Below are 25,560 nucleotides of genomic sequence, written 5' to 3' on the forward strand. Positions count from 1 at the left end.
GGGGTGAGGAGGAATCAGACGGAGGAGGAGGAGGAGAGGTGAGACGGGGAGGAGTGGGAGGAGGAGTGAGATGGGGGAGGAGGAGTGAGACGGGGAGGAGTGGGAGGAGGAGGAGGAGAGGTGAGACGGGGGAGGAAAGTGAAGAAGAGTGAGACAGGAGGAGTGGGAGGAGGAGTGAGACGGGGGAGGAGGAGTGAGACGGGGGAGGAGGAGTGAGACGGGGGAGGAAGAGTGAGACGGGGGAGGAGGAGTGAGACGGGGGAGGAAGAGTGAGACGGGGGAGGAGGAGTGAGACGGGGCAGGAGGAGTGAGACGGGGAGGAGTGGGAGGAGGAGGAGGAGAGGTGAGACGGGGGAGGAAAGTGAAGAAGAGTGAGACAGGAGGAGTGGGAGGAAGAGTGAGACGGGGGAGGAGGAGTGAGACGGGGAGGAAGAGTGAGACGGGGAGGAAGAGTGACGGGGGAGGAGGAGTGAGACGGGGGAGGAGGAGTGAAACGGGGAGGAAGAGTGAGACGGGGAGGAGTGAGACGGGGGAGATGGGGGAGGAGGAGTGAAAGAGGGGAGGAGGAGTGAAACGGGGAGGAGGAGTGAAACGGGGAGGAGGAGAGGTAAGGGGGAGAGATGTTAGCCAGTGAAATGTGTCTAACAAACCTGTGAGGTGGAAGGAAAGAGAGAATAATGGAAGGAAGGGGAATAACTCCTGTGGATTATCATCAGAACCAACATGCTCCTCATGTTTCATCAACCTGGCAGAGAGAGAAGACAGGATGTCCAATATCTCCTGTTCTCATGTTTCATCAACCTGGCAGAGAGAGAAGACAGGATGTCCAATATCTCCTGTTCTCATGTTTCATCAACCTGGCAGAGAGAGAAGACAGGATGTCCAATATCTCCTGTTCTCATGTTTCATCAACCTGGCAGAGAGAGAAGACAGGATGTCCAATATCTCCTGTTCTCATGTTTCATCAACCTGGCAGAGAGAGAAGACAGGATGTCCAATATCTCCTGTTCTTATGTTTCATCAACCTGGCAGAGAGAGAAGACAGGATGTCCAATATCTCCTGTTCTCATGTTTCATCAACCTGGCAGAGAGAGAAGACAGGATGTCCAATATCTCCTGTTCTCATGTTTCATCAACCTGGCAGAGAGAGAAGACAGGATGTCCAATATCTCCTGTTCTCATGTTTCATCAACCTGGCAGAGAGAGAAGACAGGATGTCCAATATCTCCTGTTCTCATGTTTCATCAACCTGGCAGAGAGAGAAGACAGGATGTCCAATATCTCCTGTTCTCATGTTTCATCAACCTGGCAGAGAGAGAAGACAGGATGTCCAATATCTCCTGTTCTCATGTTTCATCAACCTGGCAGAGAGAGAAGACAGGATGTCCAATATCTCCTGTTCTCATGTTTCATCAACCTGGCAGAGAGAGAAGACAGGATGTCCAATATCTCCTGTTCTTATGTTTCATCAACCTGGCAGAGAGAGAAGACAGGATGTCCAATATCTCCTGTTCTCATGTTTCATCAACCTGGCAGAGAGAGAAGACAGGATGTCCAATATCTCCTGTTCTCATGTTTCATCAACCTGGCAGAGAGAGAAGACAGGATGTCCAATATCTCCTGTTCTTATGTTTCATCAACCTGGCAGAGAGAGAAGACAGGATGTCCAATATCTCCTGTTCTCATGTTTCATCAACCTGGCAGAGAGAGAAGACAGGATGTCCAATATCTCCTGTTCTCATGTTTCATCAACCTGGCAGAGAGAGAAGACAGGATGTCCAATATCTCCTGTTCTCATGTTTCATCAACCTGGCAGAGAGAGAAGACAGGATGTCCAATATCTCCTGTTCTCATGTTTCATCAACCTGGCAGAGAGAGAAGACAGGATGTCCAATATCTCCTGTTCTCATGTTTCATCAACCTGGCAGAGAGAGAAGACAGGATGTCCAATATCTCCTGTTCTCATGTTTCATCAACCTGGCAGAGAGAGAAGACAGGATGTCCAATATCTCCTGTTCTCATGTTTCATCAACCTGGCAGAGAGAGAAGACAGGATGTCCAATATCTCCTGTTCTCATGTTTCATCAACCTGGCAGAGAGAGAAGACAGGATGTCCAATATCTCCTGTTCTCATGTTTCATCAGCCTGGCAGAGAGAGAAGACAGGATGTCCAATATCTCCTGTTCTCATGTTTCATCAACCTGGCAGAGAGAGAAGACAGGATGTCCAATATCTCCTGTTCTCATGTTTCATCAGCCTGGCAGAGAGAGAAGACAGGATGTCCAATATCTCCTGTTCTCATGTTTCATCAACCTGGCAGAGAGAGAAGACAGGATGTCCAATATCTCCTGTTCTCATGTTTCATCAACCTGGCAGAGAGAGAAGACAGGATGTCCAATATCTCCTGTTCTCATGTTTCATCAACCTGGCAGAGAGAGAAGACAGGATGTCCAATATCTCCTGTTCTCATGTTTCATCAACCTGGCAGAGAGAGAAGACAGGATGTCCAATATCTCCTGTTCTCATGTTTCATCAACCTGGCAGAGAGAGAAGACAGGATGTCCAATATCTCCTGTTCTTATGTTTCATCAACCTGGCAGAGAGAGAAGACAGGATGTTTTGCTGCCAACTCACCATTTTATCATTATATCTCAACACATTTATCTCTGCTGTGATGGTTTTAGAATAAACAGTGTTTTCTCTTGTATAATTGACATGTGAATGAAATGAAATGCCACACATTTCATATTCCCTCACAGAGGAAGAGGCAGTAGCACCGTAACTAAACAGAGAGTGAATCTCCCACCTTTACATTCACAGCAGTCGGCGAGTCTGTAAACAAGCCATGTAAATTGGAGTCAATATGCATAACATGTATGTGTGGATTAGGTTCACAATCTGGCTAACTCAATCAATACAACACACAGGAGAGCCTGCTACCGCTGCTGGTGGACACACACACTGTCTCTCTGTCTCTCCCTGTCTCTCCCTGTCTCTCTCTCTGAGTCTCTCACACACACACTGTCTCTCTGTCTCTCCCTGTCTCTCCCTGTCTCTCTCTCTGAGTCTCTCACACACACACTGTCTCTCTGTCTCTCTGTCTCTCTCTCTGAGTCTCTCACACACACACTGTCTCTCTGTCTCTCCCTGTCTCTCCCTGTCTCTCTCTCTGAGTCTCTCACACACACACTGTCTCTCTGTCTCTCTGTCTCTCTCTCTGAGTCTCTCACACACACACTGTCTCTCTGTCTCTCCCTGTCTCTCCCTGTCTCTCTCTCTGAGTCTCTCACACACACACTGTCTCTCTGTCTCTCCCTGTCTCTCCCTGTCTCTCTCTCTGAGTCTCTCACACACACACTGTCTCTCTGTCTCTCCCTGTCTCTCCCTGTCTCTCTCTCTGAGTCTCTCACACACACACTGTCTCTCTGTCTCTCCCTGTCTCTCCCTGTCTCTCTCTCTGAGTCTCTCACACACACACTGTCTCTCTGTCTCTCCCTGTCTCTCCCTGTCTCTCTCTCTGAGTCTCTCACACACACACTGTCTCTCTGTCTCTCCCTGTCTCTCCCTGTCTCTCTCTCTGAGTCTCTCACACACACACTGTCTCTCTGTCTCTCCCTGTCTCTCCCTGTCTCTCTCTCTGAGTCTCTCACACACACACTGTCTCTCTGTCTCTCCCTGTCTCTCCCTGTCTCTCTCTCTGAGTCTCTCACACACACACTGTCTCTCTGTCTCTCCCTGTCTCTCCCTGTCTCTCTCTCTGAGTCTCTCACACACACACTGTCTCTCTGTCTCTCCCTGTCTCTCCCTGTCTCTCTCTCTGAGTCTCTCACACACACACTGTCTCTCTGTCTCTCCCTGTCTCTCCCTGTCTCTCTCTCTGAGTCTCTCTCTGTCTCTCTCTGTCTCTCTCTCTGTGTCTCTCTCTGTCTCTCTCACACACACTGTCTCTCTGTCTCTCCCTGTCTCTCCCTGTCTCTCTCTCTGAGTCTCTCACACACACACTGTCTCTCTGTCTCTCCCTGTCTCTCCCTGTCTCTCTCTCTGAGTCTCTCTCTGTCTCTCTCTGTCTCTCTCTCTGTGTCTCTCTCTGTCTCTCTCACACACACTGTCTCTCTGTCTCTCCCTGTCTCTCCCTGTCTCTCTCTCTGAGTCTCTCACACACACACTGTCTCTCTGTCTCTCCCTGTCTCTCCCTGTCTCTCTCTCTGAGTCTCTCACACACACACTGTCTCTCTGTCTCTCCCTGTCTCTCCCTGTCTCTCTCTCTGAGTCTCTCACACACACACTGTCTCTCTGTCTCTCCCTGTCTCTCCCTGTCTCTCTCTCTGAGTCTCTCACACACACACTGTCTCTCTGTCTCTCCCTGTCTCTCCCTGTCTCTCTCTCTGAGTCTCTCACACACACACTGTCTCTCTGTCTCTCCCTGTCTCTCCCTGTCTCTCTCTCTGAGTCTCTCACACACACACTGTCTCTCTGTCTCTCCCTGTCTCTCCCTGTCTCTCTCTCTGAGTCTCTCACACACACACTGTCTCTCTGTCTCTCCCTGTCTCTCCCTGTCTCTCTCTCTGAGTCTCTCACACACACACTGTCTCTCTGTCTCTCCCTGTCTCTCCCTGTCTCTCTCTCTGAGTCTCTCACACACACACTGTCTCTCTGTCTCTCCCTGTCTCTCCCTGTCTCTCTCTCTGAGTCTCTCACACACACACTGTCTCTCTGTCTCTCCCTGTCTCTCCCTGTCTCTCTCTCTGAGTCTCTCACACACACACTGTCTCTCTGTCTCTCCCTGTCTCTCCCTGTCTCTCTCTCTGAGTCTCTCACACACACACTGTCTCTCTGTCTCTCCCTGTCTCTCCCTGTCTCTCTCTCTGAGTCTCTCACACACACACTGTCTCTCTGTCTCTCCCTGTCTCTCCCTGTCTCTCTCTCTGAGTCTCTCACACACACACTGTCTCTCTGTCTCTCCCTGTCTCTCCCTGTCTCTCTCTCTGAGTCTCTCTCTGTCTCTCTCTGTCTCTCTCTCTGTGTCTCTCTCTGTCTCTCTCACACACACTGTCTCTCTGTCTCTCCCTGTCTCTCCCTGTCTCTCTCTCTGAGTCTCTCACACACACACTGTCTCTCTGTCTCTCCCTGTCTCTCCCTGTCTCTCTCTCTGAGTCTCTCACACACACACTGTCTCTCTGTCTCTCCCTGTCTCTCCCTGTCTCTCTCTCTGAGTCTCTCACACACACACTGTCTCTCTGTCTCTCCCTGTCTCTCCCTGTCTCTCTCTCTGAGTCTCTCACACACACACTGTCTCTCTGTCTCTCCCTGTCTCTCCCTGTCTCTCTCTCTGAGTCTCTCACACACACACTGTCTCTCTGTCTCTCCCTGTCTCTCCCTGTCTCTCTCTCTGAGTCTCTCACACACACACTGTCTCTCTGTCTCTCCCTGTCTCTCCCTGTCTCTCTCTCTGAGTCTCTCACACACACACTGTCTCTCTGTCTCTCCCTGTCTCTCTGTCTCTCTGTGTCTCTCTCTCTGTGTCTCTCTCTGTCTCTCTCACACACACACTGTCTCTCTCTCTCTGTCTCTCCCTGTCTCTCTCTCTGAGTCTCTCTCTGTCTCTCTCTGTCTCTCTCACACACTCTGTCTGTCACACTCTCTCTCACACTCTCTCACACACACACACACACACACACACACACATAATTAGGTCACTGGCCTTTGTAAGAACACTGCAAGCTAGATGATTCCTTGTTAGACTGATTAGCAGCAGTGAGAAACAGGGGAAAGTGCAGGGTAGAGGGGATGGCCCGGAGTCCTTTCACAGCTGATATTAAAATGAACACATCATTTACATATGTAGTGTCTCCTCAGTGTCAAGCGCCCGGCCGTGTGTGTGTGTGTGTGTGTGTGTGTGTGTGTGTGTGTGTGTGTGTGTGTGTGTAGTCATGTGGGGTTAATGGTAGGGGACAGGTTGGCTCAGGCCCCTCAGTGATGTTGAGTTCTCTTTACTGATGGAGAGAAGACAGGATCTAGTCTAAAGGGATCATTATGTGGGGGGGGGGTTGTCTCTGTGGTATTCTCATCTCTAGTCTAAAGGGATCATTATGGGGGGGGTTGTCTCTGTGGTATTCTCATCTCTAGTCTAAAGGGATCATTATGGGGGGGTTGTCTCTGTGGTATTCTCATCTCTAGTCTAAAGGGATCATTATGGGGGGGGTTGTCTCTGTGGTATTCTCATCTCTAGTCTAAAGGGATCATTATGGGGGGGGTTGTCTCTGTGGTATTCTCATCTCTAGTCTAAAGGGATCATTATGGGGGGGGGGGGGGGTTGTCTCTGTGGTATTCTCATCTCTAGTCTAAAGGGATCATTATGGGGGGGGTTGTCTCTGTGGTATTCTCATCTCTAGTCTAAAGGGATCATTATGGGGGGGGGGGGGGGTTGTCTCTGTGGTATTCTCATCTCTAGTCTAAAGGGATCATTATGGGGGGGTTTGTCTCTGTGGTATTCTCATCTCTAGTCTAAAGGGATCATTATGGGGGGGGTTGTCTCTGTGGTATTCTCATCTCTAGTCTAAAGGGATCATTATGGGGGGGGGGGGGTTGTCTCTGGTATTCTCATCTCTAGTCTAAAGGGATCATTATGGGGGGGGGGGGGTTGTCTCTGGTATTCTCATCTCTAGTCTAAAGGGATCATTATGGGGGGGGGTTGTCTCTGTGGTATTCTCATCTCTAGTCTAAAGGGATCATTATGGGGGGGTTGTCTCTGTGGTATTCTCATCTCTAGTCTAAAGGGATCATTATGGGGGGGGGGGGGGGTTGTCTCTGTGGTATTCTCATCTCTAGTCTAAAGGGATCATTATGGGGGGGGGGGTGTGTCTCTGTGGTATTCTCATCTCTAGTCTAAAGGGATCATTATGGGGGGGGGGGTTGTCTCTGTGGTATTCTCATCTCTAGTCTAAAGGGATCATTATGGGTGGGTTGTCTCTGTGGTATTCTCATCTCTAGTCTAAAGCGATCATTATGGGGGGGGGGTTGTCTCTGTGGTATTCTCATCTCTAGTCTAAAGGGATCATTATGGGGGGGGGGGGTTGTCTCTGTGGTATTCTCATCTCTAGTCTAAAGGGATCATTATGGGGGGGGGGTTGTCTCTGTGGTATTCTCATCTCTAGTCTAAAGGGATCATTATGGGGGGGTGGTTGTCTCTGTGGTATTCTCATCTCTAGTCTAAAGGGATCATTATGGGGGGGGTTGTCTCTGTGGTATTCTCATCTCTAGTCTAAAGGGATCATTATGGGGGGGGGGGGTTGTCTCTGTGGTATTCTCATCTCTAGTCTAAAGGGATCATTATGGGGGGGGTTGTCTCTGTGGTATTCTCATCTCTAGTCTAAAGGGATCATTATGGGGGGGTTGTCTCTGTGGTATTCTCATCTCTAGTCTAAAGGGATCATTATGGGGGGGGGGGTTGTCTCTGTGGTATTCTCATCTCTAGTCTAAAGGGATCATTATGGGGGGGGGGTTGTCTCTGTGGTATTCTCATCTCTAGTCTAAAGGGATCATTATGGGGGGGGGTTGTCTCTGTGGTATTCTCATCTCTAGTCTAAAGGGATCATTATGGGGGGGGGGTTGTCTCTGTGGTATTCTCATCTCTAGTCTAAAGGGATCATTATGGGGGGGGGGTTGTCTCTGTGGTATTCTCATCTCTAGTCTAAAGGGATCATTATGGGGGGGGGGGGTTGTCTCTGTGGTATTCTCATCTCTAGTCTAAAGGGATCATTATGGGGGGGGGGTGTGTCTCTGTGGTATTCTCATCTCTAGTCTAAAGGGATCATTATGGGGGGGGGGGGGTTGTCTCTGTGGTATTCTCATCTCTAGTCTAAAGGGATCATTATGGGGGGGGGGGTTGTCTCTGTGGTATTCTCATCTCTAGTCTAAAGGGATCATTATGGGGGGGGGGTTGTCTCTGTGGTATTCTCATCTCTAGTCTAAAGGGATCATTATGGGGGGGGGGGGGTTGTCTCTGTGGTATTCTCATCTCTAGTCTAAAGGGATCATTATGGGGGGGGGTTGTCTCTGTGGTATTCTCATCTCTAGTCTAAAGGGATCATTATGGGGGGGGGGGTTGTCTCTGTGGTATTCTCATCTCTAGTCTAAAGGGATCATTATGGGGGGGGGGGTTGTCTCTGTGGTATTCTCATCTCTAGTCTAAAGGGATCATTATGGGGGGGGGGGTTGTCTCTGTGGTATTCTCATCTCTAGTCTAAAGGGATCATTATGGGGGGGGGGGTTGTCTCTGTGGTATTCTCATCTCTAGTCTAAAGGGATCATTATGGGGGGGGGGGTTGTCTCTGTGGTATTCTCATCTCTAGTCTAAAGGGATCATTATGGGGGGGTTTGTCTCTGTGGTATTCTCATCTCTAGTCTAAAGGGATCATTATGGGGGGGGTTTGTCTCTGTGGTATTCTCATCTCTAGTCTAAAGGGATCATTATGGGGGGTTGTCTCTGTGGTATTCTCATCTCTAGTCTAAAGGGATCATTATGGGGGGGGGGTTGTCTCTGTGGTATTCTCATCTCTAGTCTAAAGGGATCATTATGGGGGGGGTTGTCTCTGTGGTATTCTCATCTCTAGTCTAAAGGGATCATTATGGGGGGGGGGGGTTGTCTCTGTGGTATTCTCATCTCTAGTCTAAAGGGATCATTATGGGGGGGGGGGTTTGTCTCTGTGGTATTCTCATCTCTAGTCTAAAGGGATCATTATGGGGGGGGGGTTGTCTCTGTGGTATTCTCATCTCTAGTCTAAAGGGATCATTATGGGGGGGGTTGTCTCTGTGGTATTCTCATCTCTAGTCTAAAGGGATCATTATGGGGGGGGGGGGTTGTCTCTGTGGTATTCTCATCTCTAGTCTAAAGGGATCATTATGGGGGGGGGGTTGTCTCTGTGGTATTCTCATCTCTAGTCTAAAGGGATCATTATGGGGGGGGGGTTGTCTCTGTGGTATTCTCATCTCTAGTCTAAAGGGATCATTATGGGGGGGGTTGTCTCTGTGGTATTCTCATCTCTAGTCTAAAGGGATCATTATGGGGGGGGGGTTGTCTCTGTGGTATTCTCATCTCTAGTCTAAAGGGATCATTATGGGGGGGGTTGTCTCTGTGGTATTCTCATCTCTAGTCTAAAGGGATCATTATGGGGGGGTTGTCTCTGTGGTATTCTCATCTCTAGTCTAAAGGGATCATTATGGGGGGGGGGGTTGTCTCTGTGGTATTCTCATCTCTAGTCTAAAGGGATCATTATGGGGGGGGGGTTGTCTCTGTGGTATTCTCATCTCTAGTCTAAAGGGATCATTATGGGGGGGGGTTGTCTCTGTGGTATTCTCATCTCTAGTCTAAAGGGATCATTATGGGGGGGGTTGTCTCTGTGGTATTCTCATCTCTAGTCTAAAGGGATCATTATGGGGGGGGGGGGTTGTCTCTGTGGTATTCTCATCTCTAGTCTAAAGGGATCATTATGGGGGGGGGGTGTGTCTCTGTGGTATTCTCATCTCTAGTCTAAAGGGATCATTATGGGGGGGGGGGGTTGTCTCTGTGGTATTCTCATCTCTAGTCTAAAGGGATCATTATGGGGGGGGTTGTCTCTGTGGTATTCTCATCTCTAGTCTAAAGGGATCATTATGGGGGGGGGGGTTGTCTCTGTGGTATTCTCATCTCTAGTCTAAAGGGATCATTATGGGGGGGGGGGGTTGTCTCTGTGGTATTCTCATCTCTAGTCTAAAGGGATCATTATGGGGGGGGGGGGGTTGTCTCTGTGGTATTCTCATCTCTAGTCTAAAGGGATCATTATGGGGGGGGTGTTGTCTCTGTGGTATTCTCATCTCTAGTCTAAAGGGATCATTATGGGGGGGGGGGTTGTCTCTGTGGTATTCTCATCTCTAGTCTAAAGGGATCATTATGGGGGGGGGGGTTGTCTCTGTGGTATTCTCATCTCTAGTCTAAAGGGATCATTATGGGGGGGTTGTCTCTGTGGTATTCTCATCTCTAGTCTAAAGGGATCATTATGGGTGGGTTGTCTCTGTGGTATTCTCATCTCTAGTCTAAAGCGATCATTATGGGGGGGGGGTTGTCTCTGTGGTATTCTCATCTCTAGTCTAAAGGGATCATTATGGGGGGGGGGGTTGTCTCTGTGGTATTCTCATCTCTAGTCTAAAGGGATCATTATGGGGGGGTTTGTCTCTGTGGTATTCTCATCTCTAGTCTAAAGGGATCATTATGGGGGGGGGGGGTTTGTCTCTGTGGTATTCTCATCTCTAGTCTAAAGGGATCATTATGGGGGGGTTTGTCTCTGTGGTATTCTCATCTCTAGTCTAAAGGGATCATTATGGGGGGGGTTGTCTCTGTGGTATTCTCATCTCTAGTCTAAAGGGATCATTATGGGGGGGTGGGGTTGTCTCTGTGGTATTCTCATCTCTAGTCTAAAGGGATCATTATGGGGGGGGGGTTGTCTCTGTGGTATTCTCATCTCTAGTCTAAAGGGATCATTATGGGGGGGGTTGTCTCTGTGGTATTCTCATCTCTAGTCTAAAGGGATCATTATGGGGGGGGGGGGGTTGTCTCTGTGGTATTCTCATCTCTAGTCTAAAGGGATCATTATGGGGGGGGGGGTTGTCTCTGTGGTATTCTCATCTCTAGTCTAAAGGGATCATTATGGGGGGGGGGTTGTCTCTGTGGTATTCTCATCTCTAGTCTAAAGGGATCATTATGGGGGGGGGGGGTTGTCTCTGTGGTATTCTCATCTCTAGTCTAAAGGGATCATTATGGGGGGGGGGGGTTGTCTCTGTGGTATTCTCATCTCTAGTCTAAAGGGATCATTATGGGGGGGGGGGTTGTCTCTGTGGTATTCTCATCTCTAGTCTAAAGGGATCATTATGGGGGGGTGGTTGTCTCTGTGGTATTCTCATCTCTAGTCTAAAGGGATCATTATGGGGGGGGTTGTCTCTGTGGTATTCTCATCTCTAGTCTAAAGGGATCATTATGGGGGGGGGGGTTGTCTCTGTGGTATTCTCATCTCTAGTCTAAAGGGATCATTATGGGGGGGGTTGTCTCTGTGGTATTCTCATCTCTAGTCTAAAGGGATCATTATGGGGGGGGTTGTCTCTGTGGTATTCTCATCTCTAGTCTAAAGGGATCATTATGGGGGGGGGGGTTGTCTCTGTGATATTCTCATCTCTAGTCTAAAGGGATCATTATGGGGGGGGGGTTGTCTCTGTGATATTCTCATCTCTAGTCTAAAGGGATCATTATGGGGGGGGGTTGTCTCTGTGGTATTCTCATCTCTAGTCTAAAGGGATCATTATGGGGGGGTTGTCTCTGTGGTATTCTCATCTCTAGTCTAAAGGGATCATTATGGGGGGGGGGGGTTGTCTCTGTGGTATTCTCATCTCTAGTCTAAAGGGATCATTATGGGGGGGGGGTGTGTCTCTGTGGTATTCTCATCTCTAGTCTAAAGGGATCATTATGGGGGGGGGGGGGTTGTCTCTGTGGTATTCTCATCTCTAGTCTAAAGGGATCATTATGGGGGGGGTTGTCTCTGTGGTATTCTCATCTCTAGTCTAAAGCGATCATTATGGGGGGGGGGTTGTCTCTGTGGTATTCTCATCTCTAGTCTAAAGGGATCATTATGGGGGGGGGGGGTTGTCTCTGTGGTATTCTCATCTCTAGTCTAAAGGGATCATTATGGGGGGGGGGGGTTGTCTCTGTGGTATTCTCATCTCTAGTCTAAAGGGATCATTATGGGGGGGGTGTTGTATCTGTGGTATTCTCATCTCTAGTCTAAAGGGATCATTATGGGGGGGGGGGTTGTCTCTGTGGTATTCTCATCTCTAGTCTAAAGGGATCATTATGGGGGGGGGGGGTTGTCTCTGTGGTATTCTCATCTCTAGTCTAAAGGGATCATTATGGGGGGGTTGTCTCTGTGGTATTCTCATCTCTAGTCTAAAGGGATCATTATGGGTGGGTTGTCTCTGTGGTATTCTCATCTCTAGTCTAAAGCGATCATTATGGGGGGGGGGTTGTCTCTGTGGTATTCTCATCTCTAGTCTAAAGGGATCATTATGGGGGGGGGGGGTTGTCTCTGTGGTATTCTCATCTCTAGTCTAAAGGGATCATTATGGGGGGGGGGGTTGTCTCTGTGGTATTCTCATCTCTAGTCTAAAGGGATCATTATGGGGGGGTTGTTGTCTCTGTGGTATTCTCATCTCTAGTCTAAAGGGATCATTATGGGGGGGGGTTGTCTCTGTGGTATTCTCATCTCTAGTCTAAAGGGATCATTATGGGGGGGGGGTTGTCTCTGTGGTATTCTCATCTCTAGTCTAAAGGGATCATTATGGGGGGGGGGGGTTGTCTCTGTGGTATTCTCATCTCTAGTCTAAAGGGATCATTATGGGGGGGGGTTGTCTCTGTGGTATTCTCATCTCTAGTCTAAAGGGATCATTATGGGGGGGGGTTGTCTCTGTGGTATTCTCATCTCTAGTCTAAAGGGATCATTATGGGGGGGGGTTGTCTCTGTGGTATTCTCATCTCTAGTCTAAAGGGATCATTATGGGGGGGGGGGGTTGTCTCTGTGGTATTCTCATCTCTAGTCTAAAGGGATCATTATGGGGGGGGGGTTGTCTCTGTGGTATTCTCATCTCTAGTCTAAAGGGATCATTATGGGGGGGGGGGGGTTGTCTCTGTGGTATTCTCATCTCTAGTCTAAAGGGATCATTATGGGGGGGTTGTCTCTGTGGTATTCTCATCTCTAGTCTAAAGGATCATTAGGGGGGGGGGGTCTCTGTGGTATTCTCATCTCTAGTCTAAAGGGATCATTATGGGGGGGGGTTGTCTCTGTGGTATTCTCATCTCTAGTCTAAAGGGATCATTATGGGGGGGGGGTTGTCTCTGTGGTATTCTCATCTCTAGTCTAAAGGGATCATTATGGGGGGGTTTTGTCTCTGTGGTATTCTCATCTCTAGTCTAAAGGGATCATTATGGGGGGGGGGGGTTGTCTCTGTGGTATTCTCATCTCTAGTCTAAAGGGATCATTATGGGGGGGGGGGTTGTCTCTGTGGTATTCTCATCTCTAGTCTAAAGGGATCATTATGGGGGGGGGGTTGTCTCTGTGGTATTCTCATCTCTAGTCTAAAGGGATCATTATGGGGGGGGGGGTTTGTCTCTGTGGTATTCTCATCTCTAGTCTAAAGGGATCATTATGGGGGGGGGGTTGTCTCTGTGGTATTCTCATCTCTAGTCTAAAGGGATCATTATGGGGGGGGGGGTTGTCTCTGTGGTATTCTCATCTCTAGTCTAAAGGGATCATTATGGGGGGGGGGGGGTTGTCTCTGTGGTATTCTCATCTCTAGTCTAAAGGGATCATTATGGATTCTCATCTCTCGTCTAAAGGGATCATTATGGGGGGGGGGTTGTCTCTGTGGTATTCTCATCTCTAGTCTAAAGGGATTATTATGGGGGGGGGTTTGTCTCTGTGGTATTCTCATCTCTAGTCTAAAGGGATCATTATGGGGGGGTTGTCTCTGTGGTATTCTCATCTCTAGTCTAAAGGGATCATTATGGGGGGGTTTGTCTCTGTGGTATTCTCATCTCTAGTCTAAAGGGATCATTATGGGGGGGGGTTGTCTCTGTGGTATTCTCATCTCTAGTCTAAAGGGATCATTATGGGGGGGTTTGTCTCTGTGGTATTCTCATCTCTAGTCTAAAGGGATCATTATGGGGGGGGGGTTTGTCTCTGTGGTATTCTCATCTCTAGTCTAAAGGGATCATTATGGGGGGGGGGTTTGTCTCTGTGGTATTCTCATCTCTAGTCTAAAGGGATCATTATGGGGGGGGTTGTCTCTGTGGTATTCTCATCTCTAGTCTAAAGGGATCATTATGGGGGGGTTGTCTCTGTGGTATTCTCATCTCTAGTCTAAAGGTATCATTATCGGGGGGGGGGGTTTGTCTCTGTGGTATTCTCATCTCTAGTCTAAAGGGATCATTATGGGGGGGGGGGTGTCTCTGTGGTATTCTCATCTCTAGTCTAAAGGGATCATTATGGGGGGGGGGGTTGTCTCTGTGGTATTCTCATCTCTAGTCTAAAGGGATCATTATGGGGGGGGGTTGTCTCTGTGGTATTCTCATCTCTAGTCTAAAGGGATCATTATGGGGGGGTTGTCTCTGTGGTATTCTCATCTCTAGTCTAAAGGGATCATTATGGGGGGGTTGTCTCTGTGGTATTCTCATCTCTAGTCTAAAGGGATCATTATGGGGGGGGGGTTGTCTCTGTGGTATTCTCATCTCTAGTCTAAAGGGATCATTATGGGGGGGGTTGTCTCTGTGGTATTCTCATCTCTAGTCTAAAGGGATCATTATGGTGGGTTTGTCTCTGTGGTATTCTCATCTCTAGTCTAAAGGGATCATTATGGGGGGGGGGTTGTCTCTGTGGTATTCTCATCTCTAGTCTAAAGGGATCATTATGGGGGGGTTGTCTCTGTGGTATTCTCATCTCTAGTCTAAAGGGATCATTATGGGGTGGGGGTTGTCTCTGTGGTATTCTCATCTCTAGTCTAAAGGGATCATTATGGGGGGGGGGGTTGTCTCTGTGGTATTCTCATCTCTAGTCTAAAGGGATCATTATGGGGGGGTTTGTCTCTGTGGTATTCTCATCTCTAGTCTAAAGGGATCATTATGGGGGGGGGTTTGTCTCTGTGGTATTCTCATCTCTAGTCTAAAGGGATCATTATGGGGGGGGGGGTTGTCTCTGTGGTATTCTCATCTCTAGTCTAAAGGGATCATTATGGGGGGGGGGGTGTCTCTGTGGTATTCTCATCTCTAGTCTAAAGGGATCATTATGGGGGGGGGTTTGTCTCTGTGGTATTCTCATCTCTAGTCTAAAGGGATCATTATGGGGGGGGGGTGTCTCTGTGGTATTCTCATCTCTAGTCTAAAGGGATCATTATGGGGGGGTTTGTCTCTGTGGTATTCTCATCTCTAGTCTAAAGGGATCATTATGGGGGGGTTTGTCTCTGTGGTATTCTCATCTCTAGTCTAAAGGGATCATTATGGGGGGGGGTTGTCTCTGTGGTATTCTCATCTCTAGTCTAAAGGGATCATTATGGGGGGTTTGTCTCTGTGGTATTCTCATCTCTAGTCTAAAGGGATCATTATGGGGGGGGGGGTTGTCTCTGTGGTATTCTCATCTCTAGTCTAAAGGGATCATTATGGGGGGGGTTGTCTCTGTGGTATTCTCATCTCTAGTCTAAAGGGATCATTATGGGGGGGGGGGGGGTTGTCTCTGTGGTATTCTCATCTCTAGTCTAAAGGGATCATTATGGGGGGGTTGTCTCTGTGGTATTCTCATCTCTAGTCTAAAGGGATCATTATGGGGGGGGGGGTTTGTCTCTGTGGTATTCTCATCTCTAGTCTAAAGGGATCATTATGGGGGGGTTGTCTCTGTGGTATTCTCATCTCTAGTCTAAAGGGATCATTATGGGGGGGGGGGTTTGTCTCTGTGGTATTCTCATCTCTAGTCTAAAGGGATCATTATGGGGGGGGGGTTGTCTCTGTGGTATTCTCATCTCTAGTCTAAAGGGATCATTATGGGGGGGTTGTCTCTGTGGTATTCTCATCTCTAGTCTAAAGGGATCATTGTGGGGGGGTTTGTCTCTGTGGTATTCTCATCTCTAGTCTAAAGGGATCATTATGGGGGGGGGATTGTCTCTGTGGTATTCTCATCTCTAGTCTAAAGGGATCATTATGGGGGGGGTTGTCTCTGTGGTATTCTCATCTCTAGTCTAAAGGGATCATTATGGGGGGGGGGGTTGTCTCTGTGGTATTCTCATCTCTAGTCTAAAGGGATCATTATGGGGGGGGGGGTTTGTCTCTGTGGTATTCTCATCTCTAGTCTAAAGGGATCATTATGGGGGGGGGTTGTCTCTGTGGTATTCTCATCTCTAGTCTAAAGGGATCATTATGGGGGGGGGTTTGTCTCTGTGGTATTCTCATCTCTAGTCTAAAGGGATCATTATGGGGGGGGGGTTGTCTCTGTGGTATTCTCATCTCTAGTCTAAAGGGATCATTATGGGGGGGTTGTCTCTGTGGTATTCTCATCTCTAGTCTAAAGGGATCATTATGGGGGGGTTTGTCTCTGTGGTATTCTCATCTCTAGTCTAAAGGGATCATTATGGGGGGGGGGTTTGTCTCTGTGGTATTCTCATCTCTAGTCTAAAGGGATCATTATGGGGGGGGGGTTGTCTCTGTGGTATTCTCATCTCTAGTCTAAAGGGATCGTTATGGGGGGTTGTCTCTGTGGTATTCTCATCTATATAGTATATAGCAGTATTAACCCTATATATAGTATATAGCAGTATTAACCCTATATATAGTATAGGGCAGTATTAACCCTATATATATTATATAGCTGTATTAACCCTATATATAGTATATAGCTGTATTAACCCTGTAGTCCTGTATAGAGCAGTATTAACCCTATATATAGTATATCGCAGTATTAACCCTGTAGTATATAGCTGTATTAACCCTATAGTATATAGCTGTATTAACCCTATATATATTATATAGCTGTATTAACCCTATAGTATAGAGCAGTATTTACCCTATATATAGTATGTAGCTGTATTAACCCTATATATAGTATAGAGCTGTATTAACCATATATATAGTATAGAGCAGTATTAACCCTATAGTATAGAGCAGTATTAACCCTATAGTCCTGTATAGAGCAATATTAACCTTATATATAGTATAGAGCAGTATTAACCCTATATATAGTATATAGCTGTATTAACCCTATATATAGTATAGAGCTGTATTAACCATATATATAGTATAGAGCAGTATTAACCCTATAGTATAGAGCAGTATTAACCCTATAGTCCTGTATAGAGCAATATTAACCTTATATATAGTATATAGCTGTATTAACCCTATATATAGTATATAGCTGTATTAACCCTATATATAGTATGTAGCTGTATTAACCCTATAGTATAGAGCAGTATTAACCCTATAGTATAGAGCAGTATTAACCCTATAGTATAGAGCAGTATTAACCCTGTAGTCCTATATAGAGCATTATTAACCCTATAGTATATAGCAGTATTAACCCAATAGTATATAGCTGTATTAACCCTATATATAGTATAGAGCAGTATTAACCCTATATTATATAGCTGTATTAACCCTATAGTATAGAGCAGTATTAACCCTGTAGTCCTATATAGAGCAGTATTAACCCTATAGTATATAGCTGTATTAACCCTATATATAGTATAGAGCAGTATTAACCCTATATTATATAGCTGTATTAACCCTATAGTATAGAGCAGTATTAACCCTGTAGTCCTGTATAGAGCAGTATTAACCCTATAGTATAGAGCAGTATTAACCCTATAGTCCTGTATAGAGCAGTATTAACCCTATAGTATATAGCAGTATTAACCCTGTAGTATATAGCTGTATTAACCCTATAGTATATAGCTGTATTAACCCTGTAGTCCTGTATAGAGCAGTATTAACCCTATATATAGTATATAGCTGTATTAACCCTATAGTCCTGTATAGAGCAGTATTAACCCTATAGTATATAGCTGTATTAACCCTGTAGTCCTGTATAGAGCAGTATTAACCCTATAGTATAGAGCAGTATTAACCCTATAGTATATAGCAGTATTAACCCTGTAGTCCTGTATAGAGCAGTATTAACCCTATATATAGTATAGAGCAGTATTAACCCTATAGTATATAGCTGTATTAACCCTATAGTATATAGCAGTATTAACCCTGTAGTCCTGTATAGAGCAGTATTAACCCTATATATAGTATATAGCAGTATTAACCCTATAGTATAGAACTCTATTAGTCCTATAGTATATAGCTTTATTAACCCTATATATAGTATATAGCAGTATTAACCCTGTAGTCCTGTATAGAGCAGTATTAACCCTATATATAGTATAGAGCAGTATTAACCCTATATATAGAATATAGCAGTATTAACCCTGTAGTTCTGTATAGAGCAGTATTAACCCTGTAGTCCTGTATAGAGCAGTATTAACCCTATAGTATAGAGCAGTATTAACCCTATAGTATAGAGCAGTATTAACCCTATAGTATAGAGCAGTATTAACCCTGTAGTCCTTTATAGAGCAGTATTAACCCTATAGTATATAGCAGTATTAACCCTATAGTATATAGCTGTATTAACCCTATAGTCCTGTATAGAGCAGTATTAACCCTATAGTATATAGCAGGATTAACCCTATAGTATAGAGCAGTATTAACCCTATAGTATAGAGCAGTATTAACCCTATAGTATATAGCTGTATTAACCCTATAGTATAGAGCAGTATTAACCCTATAGTATATAGCTGTATTAACCCTATAGTCCTGTATAGAGCAGTATTAACCCTATAGTATATAGCAGGATTAACCCTATAGTATAGAGCAGTATTAACCCTATAGTATAGAGCAGTATTAACCCTATAGTATATAGCTGTATTAACCCTATAGTATAGAGCAGTATTAACCCTATAGTATATAGCTGTATTAACCCTATAGTATAGAGCAGTATTAACCCTATAGTATATAGCAGTATTAACCCTATAGTATAGAGCAGTATTAACCCTATAGTATAGAGCAGTATTAACCCTATAGTATATAGCTGTATTAACCCTATAGTATAGAGCAGTATTAACCCTATAGTATATAGCTGTATTAACCCTATAGTCCTGTATAGAGCAGTATTAACCCTATAGTATATAGCAGGATTAACCCTATAGTATAGAGCAGTATTAACCCTATAGTATAGAGCAGTATTAACCCTATAGTATATAGCAGTATTAACCCTATAGTATATAGCAGTATTAACCCTATAGTATAGAGCAGTATTAACCCTATAGTATAGAGCAGTATTAACCCTATAGTATAGAGCAGTATTAACCCTATAGTATAGAGCAGTATTAACCCTATGGTATAGAGCAGTATTAACCCTATAGTATAGAGCAGTATTAACCCTATAGTATAGAGCAGTATTAACCCTATAGTATAGAGCAGTATTAACCCTATAGTATATAGCTGTATTAACCCTATAGTATAGAGCAGTATTAACCCTATAGTATAGAGCAGTATTAACCCTATAGTATAGAGCTGTATTAACCCTATAGTATAGAGCAGTATTAACCCTATAGTATAGAGCAGTATTAACCCTATAGTATAGAGCAGTATACTACATTCTAGCTCTGCTACCCATGAGGCATTATTCATGTCTATCGATGTTTCTGAGATAAAAGGATCCAGTCTGACAGGTTGTTAAGTTAGCATGAAACGCTGCCTAATTAGTGTTCTCTAATCACAGCACACTTTTCATTAGTCACACACAGTTCAGAAAAACCTTACAATTAACGGACCAAAGTGTTTTTCTAAATACATTTGTGAAACGGCTTAAAGATTTAGAAGGATCCTGGCTCGCGATGCCGGCGCCGTTAGATCTGGTGTATTATAGCTAATTAATACAGAGAGGGGAGGGGGAGAGAGGGAAGGGGGGGAGAGAGAGGGGCAGAGAGAGGGGAGGGGGAGAGAGGGAAGGAGGGATAGATAGAGAGAGGGGAGGGGGAGAGATGGACAGAGAGAGATGGACAGAGCAGAACAGAGCTCCTAACCCCATCTCTCCCCAGGTGATGCCTGCCTCCAGGGAAGGGGGGGAGAGATGGACAGAGAGAGATGGACAGAGAGAGAGGGACAGAGAGAGAGGGACAGAGAGAGAGGGACAGAGAGAGATGGACAGAGAGCAAAACAGAGGTCCTAACCCCATCTCTCCCTAGGTGATGCCTGCCTCCAGGGAAGGGGGGGAGAGATGGACAGAGAGAGATGGACAGAGAGAGAGGGACAGAGAGAGAGGGACAGAGAGAGAGGGACAGAGAGAGATGGACAGAGAGCAAAACAGAGGTCCTAACCCCATCTCTCCCCAGGTGATGCCTGCCTCCAGGGAAGGGGGGGAGAGATGGACAGAGAGAGAGGGACAGAGAGAGAGGGACAGAGAGAGAGGGACAGAGAGAGAGGGACAGAGAGAGATGGACAGAGAGCAAAACAGAGGTCCTAACCCCATCTCTCCCCAGGTGATGCCTGCCTCCAGGGAAGGGGGGGAGAGATGGACAGAGAGAGAGGGACAGAGAGAGAGGGACAGAGAGAGAGGGACAGAGAGAGAGGGACAGAGAGAGAGGGACAGAGAGAGAGGGACAGAAAGAGATGGACAGAGAGAGATGGACAGAGAGAGATGGACAGAGAGAGATGGACAGAGAGCAAAACAGAGGTCCTAACCCCATCTCTCCCCAGGTGATGCCTGCCTCCAGGGAAGGGGGGTAGAGATGGACAGAGAGAGAGGGACAGAGAGAGATGGACAGAGAGAGAGGGACAGAGAGCAGAACAGAGCTCTAAGCCCATCTCTCCCCAGGTGATGCCTGCCTCCAGTTCTCTTTATAATCCGTTCCAGTTGAATGTGGGTTGATGCAGATAGTTTAATGCCGACATCTTAAAACCTTTTAGTAAATCAATTAGAGACACAGACTACTTTACATTCAGATAATTATCATAATCCTCCTCACGTAATCATTTATAGTTAGATAATTATCATAATCCTCCTCACGTAATCATTTATAGTTAGATAATTATCATAATCCTCCTCACGTAATCATTTATAGTTAGATAATTATCATAATCCTCCTCACGTAATCATTTATAGTTAGATAATTATCATAATCCTCCTCACGTAATCATTTATAGTTAGATAATTATCATAATCCTCTTCACGTAATCATTTATAGTTAGATAATTATCATAATCCTCCTCACGTAATCATTTATAGTTAGATAATTATCATAATCCTCCTCACGTAATCATTTATAGTTAGATAATTACGTCAGGTCGACCTCGCAAAACAACCTTATTCCTGGTTTATATAAAGGTCACATAAATGATGTAATTAAAGTTGTTGTCTTTGTGGAAATAAGGTGGTAATAACTGTGTGAATATGATCTGTAGTTTGTAGAATCAAAGTCCATCAGTCTATCATCTCTCTACAACTGGTTTCCCAGCTCTTCCCTCCAGTGCTAAATGTCATCTGAAATTAGTCTTAATTGTTACTAAGAAAGGAGCGTGAGATTGTTACTAAGAAAGGAGCGTGAGTAATTTAAATCATCATGGATACACTTGAATCAGAATGACATCCTTAAGCAGAGAGCTCCACCACGGTGTGTCTGAGCTGACAGAGAGCTGAGAGTCTTACTCCTGCTTCCTGCTTCCTGCTGACTACATCTAACCACTACTACCATATCATCTACTACCTTTACTCTCTCTCTCTCTCTCTCTTTCACATTCATTCTTTCTTTCTCTGAATAAACTGATCTCTCTCTCTCTTTCACATTCATTCTTTCTTTCTCTCTCTGAATGAACTGATCTCTCTCTCTCTCTGAATGAACTGATCTCTCTCTCTCTCTGAATGAACTGATCTCTCTCTCTCTCTCTCTCTCTCTCTCTCTGTCGTTGCTGTTGACATCTGGCCCTAGACCTTCTCTCCTGGCTCCCGTCTGTGGGTAAAATAGATGGAGAGAAGCTGGAGGGGGAGGTGGGGCTGATGAGTGGGACTTGGGGGTCGAATGGTGGGAGATGCTAGAGAAGGTGAGACATGGGGGTTGGATGGTGGGAGAGGCTAGAGGGGGGGAGACGGGGTCGGACGGTGGGAGAGGCTAGAGAAGGTGAGACATGGGGGTCGGATGGTGGGAGAGGCTAGAGGGGGGGAGACATGGGGGTTGGATGGTGGGAGAGGCTAGAGGGGGGGAGACGGGGTCGGACGGTGGGAGAGGCTAGAGAAGGTGAGACATGGGGGTTGGACGGTGGGAGAGGCTAGAGGGGGGGAGACGGGGTTGGACGGTGGGAGAGGCTAGAGGGGGGGAGACGGGGTCGGACGGTGGGAGAGGCTAGAGGGGGTGAGACGGGGTCGGATGGTGGGAGAGGCTAGAGGGGGTGAGACAGGGTCGGAAGGTGGGAGAGGCTACACAACGTCCCCTGAAATTGAGCTCAGGTGCATCCTGTTTCCATTGATCAGCCTTGATGTTTCTACAACTTGATTGGAGTCCACCTGTGGTACATTTAATTGATTGGACATGATTTGGAAAGGCACACACCTGTCTATATAAGGTCCCACAGTTAAAGGTGCATGTCAGAGCAAAAACCAAGCCATGAGGTCAAAGGAATTGTCCGTAGAGCTCAGAGACAGGATTGTGTCGAGTCACAGATCTGGGGAAGGATACAAAACAATTTCTGCAGCATTGAAGGTCCCCAAGAACACAGTGGCCTCCATCATTCTTAAATGGAAGAAGTTTTTGAACCACCAAGACTCTTCCTAGAGCTGGCCGCCCGGCCAAACTGAGCAATCAGGGGAGAAGGTCCTTGGTCAGGGAGGTGACCAAGAACCCGATGGTCACTCTGACAGAGCTCCAGAGTTCATCTGTGGAGATGGGAGAACCTTCCAGAAGGACAACCATCTCTGCAGCACTCCACCAATCAGGCCTTTATGGTAGAGTGTCCAGACGGTAGTCACACCTCAGTGAAAGACACATGACAGCCCGCTTGGAGTTTGCCAAAAGGCACCTAAAAACTCTCAGACCATCAGTTTTTGGTCTGATGAAACCAAGATTGAACTCTTAGGCCTGAATGCCAAGTGTCACATCTGGAGGAAACCTGGCACCATCCCTACGGTCAAGCATGGTGGTGGCATTTCTCTGCAGCAGGGACTCGGAGACTAGTCGGGTTTGAGGAAAAGATGAACGGAGCCAAGTACAGCGAGATCCTTGATGAAAACCTGCTCCAGAGCACTCAGGACCTCAGACTGGGGGTGACGGTTCATCTTCCAACAGGACAACAACCCTAAGCACACAGCCAAGACAACGCAGGAGTGGCTTCGGGACAAGTCTCTGAATGTCCTTGAGTGGCCCAGCCAGAGCCCGGACTTGAACCCGATCCAACATCTCTGGAGAGACCTGAAAATAGCTGTGCAGCGATGCTCCCCATCCAACCTGACAGAGCTTGAGAGGATCTGCAGAGAAGAATTGGAGAAACTCCCCAAATGCAGGTGTGCCAAGAAGACTCGCGGCTGTAAGCGCTGCCAAAGGTGCTTCAACAAAGTACTGAACATTTGCAAACATAAAAAAAAGGTTTTTACTTCGTCATTAAGTGTTATTGTGTGTAGATTGGTGAGGTAAATTAACAATTTAATCTATGTTAGAATAAGGCTGTCACGTAATAAAATGTGGAAAAAGTGAAGGGGTCTGAATACTTTCTGAATGCTCTGTATGTTTCTCTAATATGGTCATACATTTGGCAGTCATTTATTGATGACCAAGTTGTTAGTGGCACCCAGCTGCTGCTTTCACTCTCTCCAGATCACCACAGTACAGCAACCAGAGATGCTGAATTTCCTCTGCTCTCTCTCCAGATCACCACAGTACAGCAACCAGAGATGCTGAATTTCCTCTGCTCTCTCTGCAGATCACCACAGTACAGTACAGCAACCAGAGACGCTGAATTTCCTCTGCTCTCTCTCCAGACCACCACAGTACAGTACAGCAACCAGAGATGCTGAATTTCCTCTGCTCTCTCTCCAGACCACCACAGTACAGTACAGCAACCAGAGATGCTGAATTTCCTCTGCTCTCTCTCCAGATCACCACAGTACAGCAACCAGAGATGCTGAATTTCCTCTGCTCTCTCTCCAGACCACCACAGTACAGCAACCAGAGATGCTGAATTTCCTCTGCTCTCTCTCCAGACCACCACAGTACAGCAACCAGAGATGCTGAATTTCCTCTGCTCTCTCTCCAGACCACCACAGTACAGTACAGCAACCAGATGCTGAATTTCCTCTGCTCTCTCTCCAGACCACCACAGTACAGTACAGCAACCAGACGCTGAATTTCCTCTGCTCTCTCTCCAGACCACCACAGTACAGTACAGCAACCAGACGCTGAATTTCCTCTGCTCTCTCTCCAGACCACCACAGTACATTACAGCAACCAGAGATGCTGAATTTCCTCTGCTCTCTCTCCAGACCACCACAGTACAGTACAGCAACCAGACGCTGAATTTCCTCTGCTCTCTCTCCAGACCACCACAGTACAGTACAGCAACCAGAGATGCTGAATTTCCTCTGCTCTCTCTCCAGACCACCACAGTACAGTACAGCAACCAGAGATGCTGAATTTCCTCTGCTCTCTCTCCAGACCACCACAGTACAGTACAGCAACCAGAGATGCTGAATTTCCTCTGCTCTCTCTCCAGACCACCACAGTACAGTACAGCAACCAGAGATGCTGAATTTCCTCTGCTCTCTCTCCAGACCACCACAGTACAGTACAGCAACCAGACGCTGAATTTCCTCTGCTCTCTCTCCAGACCACCACAGTACAGCAACCAGAGATGCTGAATTTCCTCTGCTCTCTCTCCAGACCACCACAGTACAGTACAGCAACCAGACGCTGAATTTCTTCTGCTCTCTCTCCAGACCACCACAGTACAGTACAGCAACCAGAGATGCTGAATTTCCTCTGCTCTCTCTCCAGACCACCACAGTACAGTACAGCAACCAGAGATGCTGAATTTCCTCTGCTCTCTCTCCAGACCACCACAGTACAGTACAGCAACCAGACGCTGAATTTCTTCTGCTCTCTCTCCAGACCACCACAGTACAGTACAGCAACCAGAGATGCTGAATTTCCTCTGCTCTCTCTCCAGACCACCACAGTACAGTACAGCAACCAGATGCTGAATTTCCTCTGCTCTCTCTCCAGACCACCACAGTACAGCAACCAGAGATGCTGAATTTCCTCTGCTCTCTCTCCAGACCACCACAGTACAGTACAGCAACCAGAGATGCTGAATTTCCTCTGCTCTCTCTCCAGACCACCACAGTACAGTACAGCAACCAGAGATGCTGAATTTCCTCTGCTCTCTCTCCAGACCACCACAGTACAGTACAGCAACCAGACGCTGAATTTCCTCTGCACTCTCTCCAGACCACCACAGTACAGTACAGCAACCAGAGATGCTGAATTTCCTCTGCTCTCTCTCCAGACCACCACAGTACAGTACAGCAACCAGAGATGCTGAATTTCCTCTGCTCTCTCTCCAGACCACCACAGTACAGTACAGCAACCAGAGATGCTGAATTTCCTCTGCTCTCTCTCCAGACCACCACAGTACAGTACAGCAACCAGAGATGCTGAATTTCCTCTGCTCTCTCTCCAGACCACCACAGTACAGTACAGCAACCAGAGATGCTGAATTTCCTCTGCTCTCTCTCCAGACCACCACCGTACAGTACAGCAACCAGACGCTGAATTTCTTCTGCTCTCTCCCTCAATTCAATTCAAGCGGCTTTATTGGCAGGGGAAACATATGTTAACATTGCCAAAGCATGTGACATAGATAATATACAAAAGTGAAATAAACAATAAAAATGAACAGTAAACATTACACATTAG

At 46.6% G+C, this 25,560-nt stretch overlaps 1 protein-coding gene across 4 annotated transcripts in view; it reads left to right on the forward strand.

The window, feature by feature from the left end:
* Positions 1 to 25,560, forward strand: part of cdkal (CDK5 regulatory subunit-associated protein 1-like 1) — an 839,461-nt gene that overhangs the window by 433,968 nt on the left and 379,933 nt on the right.

The sequence above is a fragment of the Salmo salar genome, chromosome 05, assembly GCF_965601325.2.
Source record: "Salmo salar chromosome 05, fSalSal1, whole genome shotgun sequence".
Taxonomy (NCBI): domain Eukaryota; kingdom Metazoa; phylum Chordata; class Actinopteri; order Salmoniformes; family Salmonidae; genus Salmo; species Salmo salar.